The sequence below is a fragment of the Chiloscyllium plagiosum genome, unplaced genomic scaffold, assembly GCF_037043375.1.
Source record: "Chiloscyllium plagiosum isolate Xiang-an unplaced genomic scaffold, Cpla_swu_hap1 HiC_scaffold_4, whole genome shotgun sequence".
In the NCBI taxonomy this organism is placed as follows: Eukaryota; Metazoa; Chordata; class Chondrichthyes; order Orectolobiformes; family Hemiscylliidae; genus Chiloscyllium; species Chiloscyllium plagiosum.
The window spans coordinates 40,580,367-40,587,979 of record NW_028270142.1 but is presented as its reverse complement, the minus strand read 5'-3'; positions in this window follow the sequence as shown (position 1 = coordinate 40,587,979).

The following is a 7,613-nucleotide window of genomic DNA, read 5'->3' as shown; positions in this document are numbered from 1 at the left end:
CTAAGATTGGGTGCTCCCAGCTGCTGGGTAAAAAGAAATCGATCTTACTCTGCCCCATGCTGCAACCTCATACCTGCAGCCTATTACTTTTATGCTTTGACCAATTGCTCCATTCCTTGGTTCAAGTGCAAAAAAAAGAGTAGACCACTAGAAATGTGGCTTGGTGTAATCTTGCTTTAACATACATATTGTGACTGATTTTAAATAAATGTAGTTCATTGAATCTTCGTGCATCCATAATGCAGACTAGTATGTTCTTAGCAGAATATTCTAACCTGGGCAGCTTTTCTACCCATGTCTATATTTTCCTTGATATGTTAAATGTATTTAAATAAAATTATTTTGAAATGATTATCGTCTTGAATTGTTTTTATGAAGTAATTTTAGATAACTTCTTCCTGAACAAAAAGTATTGACTTGTGCATGCAGTTATCGGTATTCAAGAGCAGTTAGTAAATGAACATTTTTACAGTTGTCAAGCTGCTACTATGTGAAAGTGCAATTTTTTTTGAGTCTGTGTGAAACTTTGCTTTTTTTTCCCTTCAGGTGTCCATGAACACTTTTCATCATTCTTATTCTGGAAACAGCCACTTACCTTTCAATTTTGACCAAGCAGTATGGAGGTATCATTTTATTCTGAGATCTGACTCAAGTGGAGGTAAATTCTGTCAGGGCTGTGTTTGAAGAAAAACAAGGAAGTTCTGGTATTCTAACCAATATTCATCCCTCAAGCCAGACTATGCAACAGATTGTCAAAAGAAAAGTACGTGCTGCAGATATTGAACATTTAAATAAAAATAGACAGTACTGGAGATATTTAGGAGCGTCAGTAGAGAGAGAAGCAGCAGTTTTGGTTGATCACCCTTTCAGGTCAAATAAGTTAATTTTTTTTTCTCCACAGATGATGTGTGACTTAACTATGTCCAGCATTTTCCATATTGAAACCTAACAAGCTAATTTGTAATTTAACTTGTTGCTAATTATTTATTATCTTGCTGTGCAAATTGAGTGCAATGTTCATGCGTTACAATGGTGAATGCAATTCAAAGGGATTTTATTTGCTGTGAGGTATTTTGAGGAACCTGGGAAGCTATGCATGTTAATACTTGTTTTTTGAGATTATCAACTTATTAGCATCCAGTTGTGACCAGTTGACAAAGTGTATTGAGAATTTGGAGAAGTTGGAAAACGTTATGCTTTGGTGACTTTTTTTTTAATTGTGAAATTTAAGATTAAGAGGTTCTCTTGAGATTTCCTGCAGTTTTTCCAGAAAATTCCTTTCTGATTTCAGTCCTCACTGTTGGAAATGCATGAACAATCTTTCTGCTCTGTAACAAGATTTTTCTTTAATATCTATAGTTAGGAGATTTATTTGAACACTAGTTGGCCCTGTGGATACCTTTATTGGTTTGAAAAATTAATTCCACATGCCTTAAATAGTTTCCTAGTCCTATACTTTTGAGAACTTTGTCTGAAAGAGTTTGTGTCTTTAAATGTGAATAATAAATAACCATAAAACTCTGAGCCTTGGATTTGCCTTGGATTCTTTACAGACCAGGAATGCTGATACTTGGCCAAAGCTGTAGAGAGCATACATGTATTTCTTCAACGCAGAGGTTTGGTGAAAAAAGACCTTAATTGGTTGCACTATAACTGTAGTGACAAATCTATGCAAACTATTGGCTAGGCTATAGTTGAAGCATTGAGAGAAGTGAGTTTTGAGAAGATTTGTAGCTCAGGTTGAGGTTCTGGATTAGGTTTGCTTGCTGAACTGGAAGGTTCATTTCCAGATGTTTCGTCACCCTACTAGGTAACATCTTCAGTGGGCCTCCAGGCAAAACACTACTGATGATTCCTGCTTTCTATTTACCTGTGTATGTTTGGGTTTCTTTGAGTTGGTGATGTCATTTCCTGTGGTGATGTCATTTCCTGTTCTTTTTCTCAGGGGGTGGTAGGTGGGGTCTAACTGGATGTGTTTGTTGATAGCATTCCGGTTGGAATGCCATGCTTCTAGGAATTCTCATACATGTCTCTGTTTGGCTTGTCCTAGGATGTCTCAGTTTGGCTTGTCCTCATTGAAGTGGTGTCCTTCCTTATCTGTATGTAAGGATACTTGTGAGAGATGGTCATGTCATTTTGTGGCTAGTTGATGTTCATGTATCCAGGTGGCTAGCTTTCTGCCTGTTTGTCCAATGTAGTGTTTATTACAGTTCTTGCACGGTATTTTGTAAATGACATTAGTTTTGCTTGTTTTGCTCTCACTACTATCCTAAGGAAGGACACCACTTCAATTGGGACAACACATCCATCCTAGTACAAGCCAAACAGTGACCGCACGAGAATTCCTAGAAGCATGGCATTCCAACCGAAACTCTAGAAACTAACACATCCAGTTAGACCCCATCTACCAATCCCTGAGAAAAATAACAGGGAATGACATCACCATGGGAAATGACATCACCACAGAAAATGACATCACCACAGAAAATGACATCACCAACCCAAAGAAACCCTGCATATAAATAGAAAACAGGGATCATCAGCAGTGCTTTGCCTGGAGGCCCACTGAAGGTGTTACCTAGTAAGGTGATGAAACATCTGGAAATGAACCTTCTAGCTCAGCAAGAAAACCTACATACATTGAGAGAATTTTTGGATAACCCATTAAACAAAGGGCATTTAAAGTCATGGAAGTTGTGCAATGTAGATTCATCAAGATGATAATGATAGAAATGTTGAGATATTGGTTATCAAGGGGTTGTATGATGACTAGTGTGAAACTTGTATAATTTATGTTAATTTAATGCATTGATATTAATTTCACCAAGATGTTAAAAAATTCTATGTATCTGAAAACTGAAAATGCACCATCCTGAGAATAAAACTCTTGATTCTTGATAATCTTGACTCTTGGCCATCAACAACTAGAATCTCGAAGCCTTTGTTGTAACATTGATAGTGACTCCAATTCATGCTATCAGCAAAATAGGTAACAGGTTGGGAGCAGAGTCTGTATTTCAAAACTAAAATACACACTGGTGTTTTTCTTTACAATTTTATTTAGTTTTGTGTTCAGTTTTTTTTTGCCAGTACTTATTCCAACTGTGAAACTGATTAAAGTGCTGAAGCATTCACAATTAAAATCTAACCTTAATGGTGGAATTGATGTGATATGGGTCATTCACGTTTGTTTTAAAGGTTATTCCCACAAATTCACCATTTAACAGTTTGTTGAAACAATTTGACATCAAAGCTTCACTTTGTGTATATGCCAGTGAAAATAAGGAATTGGATCACTTTGTGTGTGTTTTGAAGAATTTGGTCTCTTTGGAATGAATGAATTGTTTTGTTTTTGAGCATTCTACTTGGTACATGTCCGTACTAAACAACGTCAAATATCTTGAACAGTTCTTGATGATGTTTGCATTATAGAAACTAACATCAATATAAATGGCCTGCTTCCACACTGTGGAGATTCTATGATCTATGACCTCGGTCACTGAAAGCTGATGCTTATTAACTCCTTCCAACCCTAGCATGATCAATTACATGACTAAAGTTTGGTTGGCCTAAGCTTATTTCTATGCTTACCTCTAATTGGTTCAAGGGATGCATGATCAATCTGTGATTGGTTCTTAAGAGCGATGGATGTTGACTAGTATTATTTCTCTCTATCTCCTGACTGGTTTCTTGAGTCAATTATACATGGGCTCATTTGCTTCATTGTCATCTATTTTGTTACTTTTATGACTCCAAGCTAAGATAACAGGATATTTCAAGATAATTTCCTTGCCAATTTGTTCAGGTAGAGTTTATGCTGTAATGTTCTCTTGATTGATACTCTGACTCATTTTCTCTTTTTTTGCTCAATTGATGTAAGTCCCTCATTAAATTGAGCACTGATCATTATTTGTTTCGAAAGGCCATTAGCAAGTGATTTTCCCTCTGGTGGTTGTTGTGTGGACTGGATTTCTTAACTTTTAAAATGGATGATACAGTGAGAAAGTTATTCATAAACTTCAAACTGTAAAGAAGAGTGCAAAGTACAGCTACAAATTTATAAAGATAGCACAGGTTAGAATGAGTAAACGGTGAGGTAGTGAGATTCTGATGTTCAGCTGTTACATAGCCTTGACTGACACAAGTGTTAAGGATCAGACAGTTACTAACTTAAATGCGCACTGTTACAAAGTTAACTCTAATACAAAGCTGATTACATTTAGCCAAATTTGATTGACTCTCTACTCGAACATGACAAATTAAAATAAAGGCGACTGACTGTGTGGAGTTTGCACATTCTCCCCGTGTCTGCGTGGGTTTCCTCCGGGTGCTCCGGTTTCCTCCCACAATCCAAAGATGTGCAGGTCAGGTGAATTGACCATGTTAAATTGCCCGTAGAGTTAGGTAATGGGTAAATATAGGGGTATGGGTGGGTTGCGCTTCGGCGGGTCGGTGTGGACTTGTTGGGCCGAAGGGCCTGTTTCCACACTGTAATGTAATCTAATGTAATCTAATCTAATCTAATGTAGGACACAGCTGCATTAATTGTTTCCTCCCTTCATAAAACATGAAACAGTACAGCACAGGAACAGGCCTTTTGGCCCATGATGTTGTACCAAACATGACACCAAATAAAATTAATCCCTTCTGCCTGCCCTTGGTGCTTATCCCTCCATTCGTTGCTTATTCAGGTGCTGATCTAAAAGTCCCTTGTAGGCTACTATTATACCCCAGCAGTGCATTCCAGGCACCTACCACTCCCAGTGTAAAAATAAACTTGCTCCTCACATCCTTTAAGTTTTCCCACTCTTACCTTGAATGCATACCTCATAGTATTAGGCATTTCAACTCTGGGAAAAATATTTTGTCAACTCTATCTAAACCTTTCATAATTTTATAAACGTCTATCAAGTCTCCCCTCAGCCTCTGCCGCTCCAGAGAAAACAACCCTAGTTTGTCAAGTTTGTCCTGATAGCTCATACCCCCTAATCGAGGCAGCATTCTGGTAAACCTCTTCTGCATCCTCCACATCCTTCCTGTAGTGTGGTGACCAGAATTGAAAGCAATACTCTAAGTGCAGCCTAATCAAACTTTTATAAAGCTACAACAACTTCCTGACTCTTGTATTCAATGCCCCTACCAATCAAGGCAAGCAGCCATATGTCTTGTTTACCACCCCATCTACTTGTGTGCCCACTCTCAGGGAGCTAAGGACTAAGACCCCAACACCCCTATGCAATATTTCATACTTACCAGCATTAAACTCCATCTGCCATTTCTCCATCCATACCTGCAAAGGATCTCTATCCCGCTGTATCGTTTTTATCGATGTCTCCCCCGATCTGTGTGTCATCTGCAAAGTTACTAACCACCTGTCTACGTTTGCATCCCAATCCTTTATATGAATCACAAACAGCTGAGGTCTTCCTGCCGTAAAACTGCATCAAGTCTTCTTTTATTGCTAACACCAAAAATTTCAACAAGCTTTTAACAAAGTATTTAACAAGATGTCAGCTCATTCAGTCTTGAAGTTTGAAATGTCAGTCTTGCAATGTAGCTCTGTGAAATGCCATGGTGTGTTTTAGTCAGTGGAGGCTAAATAGTTGCATGATATTAAATTAACGAAGTCTACATTGTTTACTGTTAAGCGGAGTAATATATTTGGTTCAATAACAGAAATTGCTGGAAAAGCTCAACAGTCTGGCAGCATCTGTGAAGAGAAATCAGCGCGAACATTTCAGGTCGAGTGACCCTTTCTCAGAACTTCTGCAGATGCTGCCAGACGTGCTGAGCTCTTCTAGCAATTTCTCTGTTTTTGTTTCTGATTTATAGCATCTGCAGTTCTTTCGGATCGTGTTTAATATGTTAGGTAATCGATTAATACACTTGCATAATTATAAGTAAACTAAGCTCATCATGAGATGTCAATCTCCCTATTATTAAATCAATATCTAATTGCCATAAATTGGTATAGGATCATGTATACACATGCAACGTTATTAAGGATTACCATAATAGGTAATTATCCTTGATCTAGTTACCAAAGTTTCTAATTGCCCTTATTTCTCAACATGTTTGTGCTAGTTACCAAATTAGTTGACATCCTCTTATGTAACAACTTAATGCAATAATACAAAGAGAAAATGTTAGAAATTCTCAGCACATCAGGCAGCATCAATAACAAAGGAAACAGAACATTTCAGTTGAATTACTTTGGGTCATAACAAGAAAATTTCAGATAAGTGCAAGTTTTGAACAAGTGTAGAGGCAGAGAATGTTGGTGGAGAAAGGATAGAAGATTTGTTTTGTAATAGTGTGAATGATAGGAGAGATTAGCTGATTTAAAGAAGAGGAAAACCTATTTGAAATCTATATTTGTGGCATAGATTAACCGGCACGATGGCTCAGTGGTTAGCACTGCTGCCTTACTGCACCAGGTACCTGGGTTTGATTTCATCCTCCACACTGTCTGTGTGGAGTTTACACATTCTCCCAACGTCTGCGCAGGTTTCTTTGGGGTGGTCTGGTGTCTTCCTACAGTGGACTAAGTGAGGATTGTAAATGCTGGAGATCAGAGTCAAGAGTGTGGTGCTGGAAAAGCACAGCAGGTCAGGCAGCATCTGAGGAGCAGGAGAATCGATGTTTCGGGTGTAGGGGCTTATGTCTTCCTATAGTTCAAAGTTATGCTGATTAGGTGGATTGGCCATGCTGAAAAGCCCATAGTGTCCAGAAATGTGCAGGCTCGGTGGATTAGCTGTTGGAAATGCAGAGTTACAGGGACATGATTTTTTTAGAGGAGTGAAGAAGATGGGCCTGGGTGGGATAATCTTCGTATCATAGGATAATCAGTGTGGATCAATGGGCTGACTGTCCTGCTTTAACATTGTACAGATTTTATGAACCTGTTCTAACCATATTTTGAATGATTCAATAACAAGTAAGAGTTTGCATTTGTATAGCACATTTTCTAACATCAAAAGTGATATTAGGATGTGTGCTTTACTGTCAAGGAGTATTTTTGAAGTGTTGTCACTGTTGTACAGAGGGGAAACAGCAAGCGATTTGTGTACAACATGCTCCTTACAAACCACATTATGTTAATGAGCACAACCTGTTTTAGGGGATTTCATTAAGGGATACGTGCTGGCTCGGACACCAGGGAGAATTCTCCAGTGTTTTTTGAAATAGTACCATTAGATGCTTCATGTTCACCTGAGAATCAGCTTTGTTTTGACATTTTTAAGAAATGGGGAGTTCTCGAGATTTAAACAGTGTAGACAGACCATAAGTGGAGTGGTCAGGTTAAAAAGAGGAGAGCCAGCATTGAGTGGATGGACCAAATTGCTGCAAATAACACAATGTGGGTATCCCAGAATCAATGACATTGCTAGTATTTATTGCTTATCCTTAGCTGACATGAATTATATTATCTAAATGGTGAAGGATTCAGAACTCTGCAACGCAGAGAGATCTTTCAGTCTTGGTGCATGAATCGCAGAAGGTTAATCTAGAGGTACAAGAAATAATCAGGGAAGTGAATATGCTGTAGTATGTTATGTTTTATTGCTGGGAGCATTGAATGCAAGAGTAAAGTGGTTATGCTTCAGTTATAC